The 12,443-nt window shown below is 31.7% G+C and overlaps 1 protein-coding gene and 2 long non-coding RNA genes across 3 annotated transcripts in view; 1 reads left to right on the forward strand and 2 right to left on the reverse strand.

Moving 5' to 3' along the window:
* Window positions 1-2,364, forward strand: part of LOC102675715 — a 13,164-nt gene extending 10,800 nt beyond the window's left edge. The window contains exon 3 of the long non-coding RNA XR_420812.1: window positions 1,940-2,364. This is a non-coding gene — a long non-coding RNA (uncharacterized LOC102675715). The remainder of the gene's footprint in view (window positions 1-1,939) is intronic.
* LOC102676497 (furin-like protease 2) overlaps window positions 1-12,443 on the reverse strand; it is a 402,319-nt gene that overhangs the window by 218,168 nt on the left and 171,708 nt on the right. The window lies entirely within an intron of this gene.
* Window positions 1-12,443, reverse strand: part of LOC116186785 — a 165,559-nt gene that overhangs the window by 144,585 nt on the left and 8,531 nt on the right. Inside the window, exons 2-3 of the long non-coding RNA XR_004151801.1 lie at window positions 3,664-3,764; window positions 460-464 (exon numbers count right to left, since the gene is read on the reverse strand). This is a non-coding gene — a long non-coding RNA (uncharacterized LOC116186785). The remainder of the gene's footprint in view (window positions 1-459; window positions 465-3,663; window positions 3,765-12,443) is intronic.

Genomic DNA, 12,443 nt, shown 5'->3' on the forward strand with positions numbered 1-12,443 from the left:
AAAGAGGACAGTAGGTATATAGATGGAAATTTTAATTGAGAGGATGATAATTGAGAATCCCATTGATATTAATGGATATAAAAATTGGGGGAAAGAGGAGTATTTATCGATTCGAAAGGTAAATAAGGATGGATCGCTTGTGTAATTTTTAATTTGTTGTTGGATGTTAACGCGATCTGGTAACTATCTTTTTGTTGCTAATGTTTATTCCTGATAGGCTGTGAAAAAACTTACTTATAAAAAGCCTGGTGAAAAATTGAAGTCTATAAAGAATTTATTGTTTTGCGGGCAAATTCGCTTTTTGTTTATGTGTGTTATTAAATGTCTTTTTATTTCATAAATAAATGTGCAATGAAATCTGAACGTATTAAATATGAAAATTTTTGTATTAATTATATTGTATTTTATTAATTTGCATACTTATTGCAATTGCAAATTTATAAATATCAAGTAAATAACCTAAACTAAATCAAGATTATATTACACATTATCACTTACTTAAAAACCAAAAAATCAAATATACAAATACTTTTTTCCTCTCTAATATAATTCATTGAAAAACAAACAATCCATCCAAATAATTTTCAAAATTACTCATCCTAATCCTAAACCCCTATAATTAATTTTTTTAAAAATTCCAATACGCATAACTAAGCCCCAACCCCCTGTCTTCCACTTCACAAACGTCTCCTTATATCGTGCACCCTCATCCTCGGCCAATTAACCTTTACACCCATCCTCGTTTCTCGAAACTCTTTAAGAAGCGTTTTCCACTCCCTCTCTCTCTCTCTGCTTTGGACAGGAGCCCCGATGGAGCGGAAAGAAGAAGCTTGTTCCTTCGGGGGCAGCGTGGAACCCGGCCAGAATCGGTTCATCGCGAGCAAGTAACGGGCCGCCAAAGGGGGCTCTGCCAAAATGTAGACCCGCACCTCCCCTTCAGGGATTACCATTCGATACGAAGAAAAGTCGACCCATTGTGCGAATTATTCTGGATTATTCAGCCCAACTCGTGGAAAGATACCGCGGTTTTTGTCGACTTAACTTGGTTGTCTGAAGGGAGGGAACAGAGTTTTTCTTTAATGTTAATGACAGCGTGGAAGAATGATAGTGTTATTCAATTATTTGTTCGGATGTAATGGTCAATTAATTATTATTATTATTAATTATTAATTATTATTATAGTGTCGTGTTTTAAATCTCGAAGAGGATACAGGAATAAGAGAGTGGATATAATATATCGAAGGAGTCAATTACGAAGAGGTAATTGAAGAGATAATCGAAGCCATTTTGGAGAATAGTTATTTTTCATTGTTCGATACGATAGTCGAAATTTTATGAAATTTAACTGAATCACGATCAAAAATAAAGATTTATTCTTATTCTTTAAATAATTCTTTTTCGAGTATCAAATTTTGTACAAATAAATTTTGTGATTGTAACGACATAGATACCATGTTCATTTGTACGGTGTAATCGGTGAATTGTCAATAGTGATTAACTTGATTAAATTACGATTTAAATTTTGCACAGAAGAGACATTACACGGTATAGAATAGGAATAAAGTTGAGCCGCGTGATTGCGCGTCGTTTGAACGAATAATGTTTGATCGATGAAAGTTGAGTTTCATCAGGTCGAAGGGTTTATAATCGAGACCAAGCCGTGATAGAGCGTGATAAAATCGATTTTCGGTAATTATGGAGAAAAGTTATGGAACTGTTTTGGACAGTTATTATAATGTATTAAATTTTCCTCGTATGTACGTATGTTCGTGATAATTAGATGCTATTACGATGCACCAACCAATGTCTAATTATACAGAGAAATGGATGAAATCCAGATTTCTGGGTTATACTTGCGCGTTATTTTAAATTAAATTTTTGCAGAATGAATTAGATTTAATTAATTTTTTTTTTTTGTGGAAGACAATGATCCGTGTAGAACAGGAGATATAATAGATTTATACAAAATTCAATTTCTAAGATTTACGCGCTTATGAGTTTTTTCATCAGTCACTATTAAGTCAAGCATCATTTATGCCGGGAAGAATCTTCCTCCGCCATTGCACCGAGGAGAAGATATATTGCCAGTATCTATAATGCAACCTTGAATGAATAACATAACCTTTATTGAATGCTCAACGAGCATCAAGATTGGATTTACGACAAGCTTAAGATTCAACATCAGTTTCAGTGGAAGATATAATGTATATGGTTAAATGACGACTTAATCTCACTTAAAGATTACTTGGAAGAGAAAATAACGTTGTAACAATCAATCATTCGTATCCTATTTATTCTGATTTTATTGAAAGTTTAATAATATATAATGCAATGGGTATGATACAATGGAAAAATTTTTTGGATCAAATTTCAACCAAGGATTGCAAGCTGAACATTTTATAATTTCAAAATTTTCATCAATCCATTCTCTTCCGTTATTAGGATATTTAAAAGAAAACGAAAAATATTTTGAAACTTTGATTAATTTCATCTCTTTAAAATAATATTCTGTTTAAAAAAATTGTCACATATGTCGTTTAACAAAATTAAAATCATTAAATTTTTGCAGAGTACGAATACTTCTATGAGCATGGGTAATATAACATATTTAAATGCATAAATGAAATTATTCATTAGTCGATAAAAAAATTAGGAAAAAAGTGAGTATTAACTTTCGAACGTTGAATATCTCGTAATTTTATATATTTTTTCCCCTCATTTTTCTCTCGCGAAGAAACATATCGATTTAAAAAAAAAAAAAAAAAAAGGAAAAAAAAAAAAAAAAGGAAAAAAAAAAAAAAAAGGAAAAAAAAAAAAAAAAGGAAAAGAAAAATAAGAAGTAGGAGGAAAAATGGTATTTTAGATGCCAATTAAAAAAGTTTCACGTGGCCAAAAAATAAATCAACGGCCGAACTTGAAACGCTTACCTGCATACGTATCATGGAAATCAATTTCATCGTTCGAATCTTATCAAACGCAATTGGTTACGATAAGAAATGTATTGCTACACGATAGACGATTTACGATTGGGACGCGAACAATGAATCACCGAGATGTACGTGCACATTGTTCGGATACAAAAGGTTACGCTATTCGTAAAATAATTATATATTAAACCGAATTCTTCGATTACGAAATTGAAATCATTCGTTAGAAGACGAATGTATCTTCTTTCATTTCATCATTTTACAATTTTTTAATATTGAAAGATTCGTAAAAAAAGCGAAAAAAATTCTTATTCATTTTCTTTTGTATTAAAAAGAAAAAAATATTAGTTTTAGTCTAATTCTCTATTTTTGCGATTGACGCAAATTATACAAATCTAATTAATTTTTGTAATGTTACATTAATTATAATCGTATGTCTATAACGTTTAATTTTTGTTAATAAATTTAAATGAGACAATTCGTTCCATTATATCGATAAATAAACGAAAACATAAAAGAGCGCGAAATTCAAAATTCAAATCGACGAAGAACTAGATAATCATTAGCACTGGCCGTTATTACATTTCAGATACGCAGTTTTTTATTTCAGATGTCACTTTCAGATATGAACCACAAACGAAAAGCATAATAATAAAAAGACAGGAAATTCAAAATTCCTACGAGAAACAAATCGATTCGAAAAGAATAGATAATCATTATCAAAGAGAGTACATACCTAATTGTGAGAGTTGTGTATTAAAGCGTATCGACATCGAATAACAAGCGCATAACAGGCAAAGAGAGCGCTCGTTCGTTTTCTCCACGGTTCAGACTCACCTGAAACAGAAAGATAACGCTCGAATTAATTATGCAATCCGTGGCAGGGACACGGGGATCGGTTCGGTTGTTATCGTAGGATTACCAAATTATTCGCTATCAATTACAGAGCGCCGAGAATTTATCGTATCCGCGATCAAATATTAATCCGTGGAAAGGCTGCGCGGTTTAACATTCGTTCTTCGTTTTACGTTGGGGGCCCACCGAGAATAATTTAGCATTAAAATCGAATGAGCCTCGATTATTGGCTTAGGCAACGTGAATACGGGAATCGTGTTATCGAATTTTAATACAGACACTTCTATCGATTCTTGGTCGTGATAACGTGATAATGAAACGAGATGTCAAACGGGATGAAAATGAAAAGATTCGTTTAATTTTTTCATTGATCGTTGTGATCGGTTTATTAATATTAATAAAATGGAATTAATCATTTAATAATAGAATATTATTGTACAATAATCTGAATTTTATTTATGCACTTTGATTCATCCTTAAAAATAAATCTTATAAATATTTATAAGATTTATCACAAGTTATAACGAATTATTATCCAATTATTCTCTGTCTAACTATTAAAAAATATGTACGTATGTTCATGTCGATATAAAACTTTTAACTCATTTCTTTATTATAAGTCACGTTTTAAAAGATACTTAATCTTTTGACTATGAACAACGTCTATAAACATTCGAAGAATATGCAATTACATGCAACAACATACAAGATGCTTACTTGATGCAAATATGCTTCAATTTGCATATTTTATTTCCAGCGTTTTCCATCCAATCATTCACTATTCAACTATTAAAAAATATGAATACATGAATATTCCAAATATATTAATCTTTTCAGAAACATCCGCGCATGTTTAATTTTTTTAAAAATTAAAATTAATCTACGTAAAAAAAAAAATTAAAATCTATTGAAAAAATTTCTACGCGAAAAAAATTCTTTTCTACGCGATTTTTTTAAATAATAAAAACTCGTAACAATAATTTCAATAATATCTTTGACGTGACGTGAAAATACTATCTCACATCTAAATAAGATGGACGAAATCAATAAGAAAGTTGCATTACCTTCATGGATATTAACAATATCGACGAGTAATTTTAGGTTAGACGACATAATTTACAATCGACCATCGTCTCTTTCAAAGGAACACCGCTTTTCATCCATCACGATATATTTAATCAATCGCATAAAGATCGGGCACAGACGGAATTAATAAAGGGGGCGAAACCATTCTGCCAATATGCAAGCTACTTTATGCACGAGAGAGTTTTGAAATTAGAGCCACCTATTGATCCCAGACACGCCATCTCTCTGATAATTTCGATATCGCTGGCATCTGCGCTCATCTGAGCCTGTGTGCGAGCACAACCGGCTATGTGTTAGTAATTCGTGACAAGTTGGAGGAATTACAGTTTCTCTCGATTCGCATCCAATACCGGACGATTATTATGCATGACTCTTCTGAGTTAACGGGCGGCAAATGTATCGTTGGATATCGAATCCTGTGCTCAGTGCATACGAAATCACGTAATCTAAAACTAGTTTAGAGACGAGATAGTTCTGATATTAATGTAGTTATAAAAGCTTTAAAATGGAATTTAACGTAATCACGCGCACTTGTCCGTGACGAATCTTATTAAATTTATTTATTTATTTATGAAACTAACACTACTAAGTATCGTCATGTAAAATTTAAGCAAATTGAATGAAAATTGTCACATTCTCACGAACTTTACAAATTAATTACTGGATCCACTTTTATTTTGTCTCAAACATACTTTTTAGCTTTCATTAGGTAGCGAAAACAATTCTCGAGAGTTTTTTCTTTGATGTATTTGGATTAGATTAGGTTAGGTTCGACGTAAATTTTTAACACTTCCGAAAAAACTCTAAAATCCATTACCACGAATATTTTAAAACTTAACACATACATAATTTATTCGTTTCCTTAATTTTTCCACAATTATTATACCACTCTCGCAATAATATCCATCCGAAAAAGAAAAATATCACATTCACAGTGTATCCATTTGCTACGAACTACGTAGTAACCACGCATGCGCACAGATCGAAGGATCAAAGTCGTTAAATCGGAACGTTACAGCGTGTCAATGATATCACAGCCAACTGGCATTGTTGATCGTATAACGAAATACACGATGTGTTTGGGACGATTTGCATCGAGTATAGTATTTTGCGGAAACAATAATTTCCCATTGTTACGAACATTAAATAACCTTGTAACGCAAATATCGGTCGAATAATGTTCCTGGCAAATATCCGCGGTATTTAATGACATCGAATAAATTGTTATTCACTCCGTCCATCAATTGCCGTTTTGCGGAAATTTTACGAATCGCGTTTATCGCGTGTGACACAAACTTGACTTGATTATTTTATGCACCGTCATTAGTTTTTACATATTAAGTCTCGATAGTTTTAATCATTCTCTCGAATGTGAGAAATCAAGATTTTTAAGAAATTATCGTATTAAAATTGTAAGTTTTTTAACTAGATACGAAAACGAATTTTTTTAATGTATAACATTAAAAACATTCTCTAATTTTAAAAAATCGATTTTCGTAAATTCATAAAATCAACAATTATTTTTCAAACCATATTTATGTACCATTATCCCTCATCAATACACGTACAAATTTCAAACGAAGAAGAAAAGAAAAAAAATACGATTCGCTCGATCGTCCAACCGTCCAATCCCGTTCTACACGTTGTTTTGCATTGAATAGGATCCATTAATTTACCGGGTTAAGAAATCGGACGTCCTTTCGCAACCGCAATCGTGGAAAATCTCGAGAGCCTTGGTTGAATAGCACGAAGTAATTTCGATCGCGCGGAACCGAATCAACTCGAAAACAGCGAGCCGGACGTGGTCGAGTCACGAAAGGCTTCGACTCGTCCGTGTCGCGACCCGCTTCGAGTTGATTACATTCGACCCTATCCGCGCGATGCACATGCAACACGCTATCTAGCCGTGCATCGCGGTCAAAGTGAACTTTCTACCGCGTTCGTTTCTCCAAACGAGTTTTTGGACAAATATATATATATATGTATTTCGTATTGAGAAATTGATAAGAACGTTCTCTCGAATTGATATATCGAATCGTTTTCATTTTTCTAAATTTGTGAGATTTTGCGAGATCATTCAAATCTATAATTTAATTTAATTTTTGAAATTGAGATTGTACAAATATTTATACGAATAATTCATATTAAAATTGATGAAATTGTAATTAATAATTTTTAAAAATTAACAAATAAAGATAAAATGTTTCTTCGAATTGGAATATCGAATGGTTAAATTTGTTCTAACCTAAAATTTAACTTTTGAAAAATTGAGGTTATGTAAATGTTGAATTTGAAATTATTGGTAATTAGCAATAAAAATTAGTGACCTAACTCTTTAATTCAAGTTCAAATTGAGGTTAATTACGTATCATAAATATTCGATAAAAATAAATATCGGTAAAAAAAATAAAAAAATAATCGATTGTAAAATTTTAATTGTTAAGAGTTAAATTAGTCGAGTCTAATATTCACAGATATTCATAAAAATCGCCATTAAAATTTCAACGAGTTACTAAATCAAAAGAAAAATTATATTATTTTTTATACAATTGCGCAGTCATATGTTCCATGATTCCACGATCAGAGAGGAATAGATGAATTCAAAAAAGAATTATATGTATATGTAAAAACTGTAATTTCAACAGTAATTTTTGCAACTTCATAAAAATAATAAAAATATCATTTCTTGCACGTTTGAAAATTAAATTTTATCAACAACAAAAAATTATTATTTTACATAAAACAAGGAATTTTTGAAACATTAAATAATTGAAAAATTGTTGATAAGATACTTGAAACGCGACACACGTAACGCGAGGAATCAGATACCATGCAATTAACGTTTTATCTATGCACTATATAATAAAGGTAAAATTTGAATTTTAAAACAGAAGCAATTGGCCTATTATTATTATTATTAACTAGCTGATTTTCAGATAAGGTTTAAGACGTAACGTTCGCTTCATTACAATATTTAATAATACGTAATGGATTAATGCGAGCTACTTATCACCACTTACGCAACGTTGCCACGAAATTAAATTAGCTAATCCATTAACGTTTAACCGCGCAACTTTTAAACAGTTGGAAATAATATTGAGGGAAGCACGTGACCGTTTCTATATTACTTTCCACGTTAATTGTAAAATTTTAAAACGAAGTGAATTATTTTCGTGTCACTTTTCGAAATTATCCCTAACTTGTTGAATTTCTCTCTCCCCTCCCTAATAGCTAATCATTTTAGGGAAAAATGTTCCAAATGGAAGTCGAATCGTGCAGTTCCAATTTAAAGAGAAACAAGTGATTTATTTGAAATGGGATTTGAATTTCCAGTCAAAATATAACCTCTTTCAATTCTTTAAACTTGGACACCTTCGAAAGACAAATCAAAAGACTTTCTCATGTTTATTAATTTAACTTTTCACTATCAGATGGCCATTATTATCTTAATTGAAAAAAATAAGTCAAAACTTCAGAAACTTCAAAAACTAGATCCATCTTTAATCTCGACGAAAATTAAAACCGAGCAACAATTTAAAAAATTAGTGAAATTAATGAGACATATTCAATTTCCATTACGATAACCAATAACAAATAACCTCGAATCGAAAGATTTCACCAACGATTAAAAGTATTCTCACCACAAGTTATCTTATTTTCCCCCCTCCCCCTCCCCAAAAGAAGAGCGATATCATCCGCCCGGAGGAGGAAGACATTTCGGAACGAGGGCATCCGTTTTTTTGCGAATAATCGAACCACGAGGGGGGGAGGAAAAAAGGAACGCAGTTGAGAAAAACGATGACGTAAAGACTTGGTGCATTAAGGTTAACGAAACGGAAGCACGCACAGGGGAATAAGAGAGAAAGAGAAAGAGAGAGGGAGGGAGAGGGAGAGAGATAAGAAGCGAAGGACGCGCGTGGTTTATGACATTTCCGTTTGGGACCAAGACAGTTTTCCTTCCTGTCTAATGTCCCGCGCCATTGCGCGCGATATCTCTTTTTATTTATTGCACGGGACTGTTAATGTTACTCGTGACACAGATTTCGATAAGGTTGATTCCACAGCCTTTGCCCGACGATCGTTGCATTTAGAGTTGAGGCATTAAAAAAAAGTTAACTCAAAATTAAAAATGTCGTTACTTCAAGTGATTCATTTGTTAAAAATGAATAACGTTTATTAACGTAATAGCTATTATTTGGTCGTTTTCTCATGTATAATCTCGGTTCCCCGTTTGCAATTATTATTATCCTTTGAATAATAAATTATCGAATTAAATTATGTAACTTCAACTATTAGATTTCTTACCGATCGCAATTTTTAATATTTTTTTGAAGATTTGAAGAGATTGGTAATAATTTTTATTGACTATGAATCAAATTGTTTATGAATATTAATACGCAATAATTTACGAATTTTTAAGAAAGGTCGGTCTAATTTCTTTTTAATTATTGTTTCATAAAAATTGTCTAAAAAGGAAAGCATAAAGTATGAGTATTGTCGGTTTAAATTTCAAATTATTCTATTCAAGCACACTCGTTTAACTTAATCTCAATTGAATCGTTTCAGATCCAAATTCATCATACGTGTGTAACTGATATCCCTACGATAGATACTTCTCCAATAATTAATCGCAGAAATCCAATAAGTAAGATGTTACGTTATACGTATTATAATACGCATGCGTGCAAATAAAAACATAAATTTCCTTAAATTTCCCGTAAATGGAAACAAAAGATGGTAAAAAAGTCTCGGTGAACAAAGAAAACCGTAGGAAAAACTAAGATCAGAAGCCGTCTCGGGTCAGCCACGAGTCCTACACATCGATTCCCACATATTAAAAAAGAAATTTATGCGGCTGCGAAACAGCGTTCCCTTTCAACCGATGAATGCGCGTATTATGGTGCGCGAGACACATATAGGATCGTCTAGTAGTACAATTTATGGTATAGCTCGATCCACCGCTATTCACGTGTTTTATAAACTCCGCGCAAATCGATATTACACGTGTCGTTTCGTGTGCAAGACTTTTGTGTGAAACAGAAGAAAGATATATATAGATGATAACAATTTTTTTTAATTTGTAATTTTCTTGAATTTATTTGTAGTGGATACTATAATAACAATAGACTTCATATTAAATAAGACTTGGAAATATGTTGAAAGTGGATGTTTGAATGAGATAATGGAATAAGCTATTGTATATATACAAATCGCGATTCTCCAAGTCATCATCGAGACTCACAGCAATGTTATTATACAGCTGGCTACGTGTATATAAAACTTTGAAGCAAAAGGATATATACATTATATATTAAATTCTTATTTTAATCTATAATCCTCCTCCAACTTTTTACGAAAGATATTGCTTTTTCTCGTTAATAATCTCGTTAACAAAAAAAAGTTTGTGCAAAGGAAAATCGTTATTCAAAGTCATTGATTACTTCGAAGTTCCTTTTTAAAAAAAAAAAAAAAGAAAAAATATTCTCAAGTCAATAAATAAAAGTGGATGTTGTACGTATTTTGCACGCTATTTACAAAATTGTGCGGGTAAACAAGATGAACAATGGAGAAAGAAAAACACGAGATATAATAATTTCGTGTAAAAATAAACCGTGCGCAACGCGGTTTTAAAATTGTTTTCCCGTCCCTTTCGATTTGAACAACGAGCCAAATTTTAAAACGAAATTCCCCCGAAATCCCCCGTATATCCATATATCTATCCATCCTCGCGGTACGTTCGACAAACAGAAATCTCCCAATTATACGGACAAAATGCAGATAGGGCGACGATTCGAGCGCGACGTCAGGTAAAGGGGAGAGGGGGGAGGAAGGGAGAAGAGAAGGGGCTGGCGGGCAGAATTTATGCACTTGCCTAATAGTTTCGAATTCGTGTTCGAATTCAAAATGGAGGGAAAGAGGAGGGGCGCGCGCGCAAGAGAGAGAGAGAGAGAGAGAGAAAAGCGTCTATTCCATCTCGTGTAAGTCGTTGTTAATTTTCAACCGGAACCGGTGTGAAGGGGACGAGTTTAAAATCGGCGGCGAATTTCAATGGCGAATTTGAATCGGGATTCAATTTATCATTTTCGATCGATTCGAAGAATAATGAATAGGTGAGATGGAAGAGAAGAATTTTTTAAAAATATCGTGGATATTCGTACACGTATGAAAAAGAAATAAATTTTGATTCGTAAAATTTTTTTTTTACTACTTTGTTGGCGAATTTGTGATTAAGTTATCAATAAAATTGGACTTTTTAAATAGAGTGAAAGAAAAAAATTATTTCAAATGGATAAACACAGTCTTTCGAAAATATTCCATTCTAAATATTTTTCTTCTTCTCCTATTTTTATTCAACAATAGAATGGGACACGTTCGAATCATATCATTTACGGAATGGAGAAAAATATTTTCGATCGGTTCATTAATAACCGAATCAATCAGCTGATATCCATCCTGTATCCTATATACATCTCTTGTTTGTATCAACAACTTAATTTGAATGTGCAATTAGTTGATACATGGTATCGACGGCGTTGAAATTAAAGCAAACAATAAACGCGACAAAATATATTTCCGTGTGTGGGCAAACGAGCATAAGCTCGCGACTGGATAACACGAATTTTTCGTTTTGACAACTCGTGTTGGATTTAACACGATTGTTTGTATTTCGCGCAATAATAATTCATCCACTAATAATTTTATTCATTCGAATCGACAAGTTGTATAACTCATAGACACTTCCTCCTCGACGTTCCAATTTTTCTCGGATAAAATGATCGATCGATTTATATTTTCATTACGATCTGTGTTATAAAAAATTAAGCTTTATTTTTACACGTGTTATTACTTCGTCGTACAATCATGTCGACGATGTTTATTAAGGAAAAATTAAGGAAGGAAATTATCGTGTTTTTTGATCGAATGTAAATATAGAAAATTTTTATCCTTTCTGAATTAAATTTTTTTTTTTTATTAAATTTAACTTTCGAGCAAAATTTCTAAACTAATGGAAATTAATACATATAATAATTAAAATAATAATTAAATATTATAAAATTAGAGAATTATCGAAATTAATGCTGTGAACTGAAAATGAATTTATATTGCACATCGAACTATTTCGAATCTGGTTCTTAAGCTTGAAATTCTTGAAAATTCTCGATATTATAGCGATATAATCAGATTGAAAATCTTGAGATTTCTTTTCGAATCGATTGGCCAATTTTCGAAAACAATAGTGAGTAAATACTGCGAATAAAAGAAAATAAGTGTTGAAAAAAATCTATAAAAATTTCTTAATACACTCAAAATGATCAAGATTTTCAATATTATCAATATTCACGTATCTCTAATTACAAAAGATTTAAGTATATTTAATTATTAAAAAATTCGAATTCAATTTCGATAAAAATGAAATCACAACCTGAAAAATATATTTTTCCCTCGATGCAAAAGTTCCACTGATCAGATTGTTAAAATTAAACAAATTATCCCACGCAGAGTCTCATAGAATATTCATTTAATAATTTCAACAAATCCGATTCAAAAGAAAAAAAAAAAAAAAAAAAAAAAAAA

Source organism: Apis dorsata, unplaced genomic scaffold (assembly GCF_000469605.1).
Source record: "Apis dorsata unplaced genomic scaffold, Apis dorsata 1.3 scaffold_56, whole genome shotgun sequence".
Taxonomy (NCBI): Eukaryota; Metazoa; Arthropoda; class Insecta; order Hymenoptera; family Apidae; genus Apis; species Apis dorsata.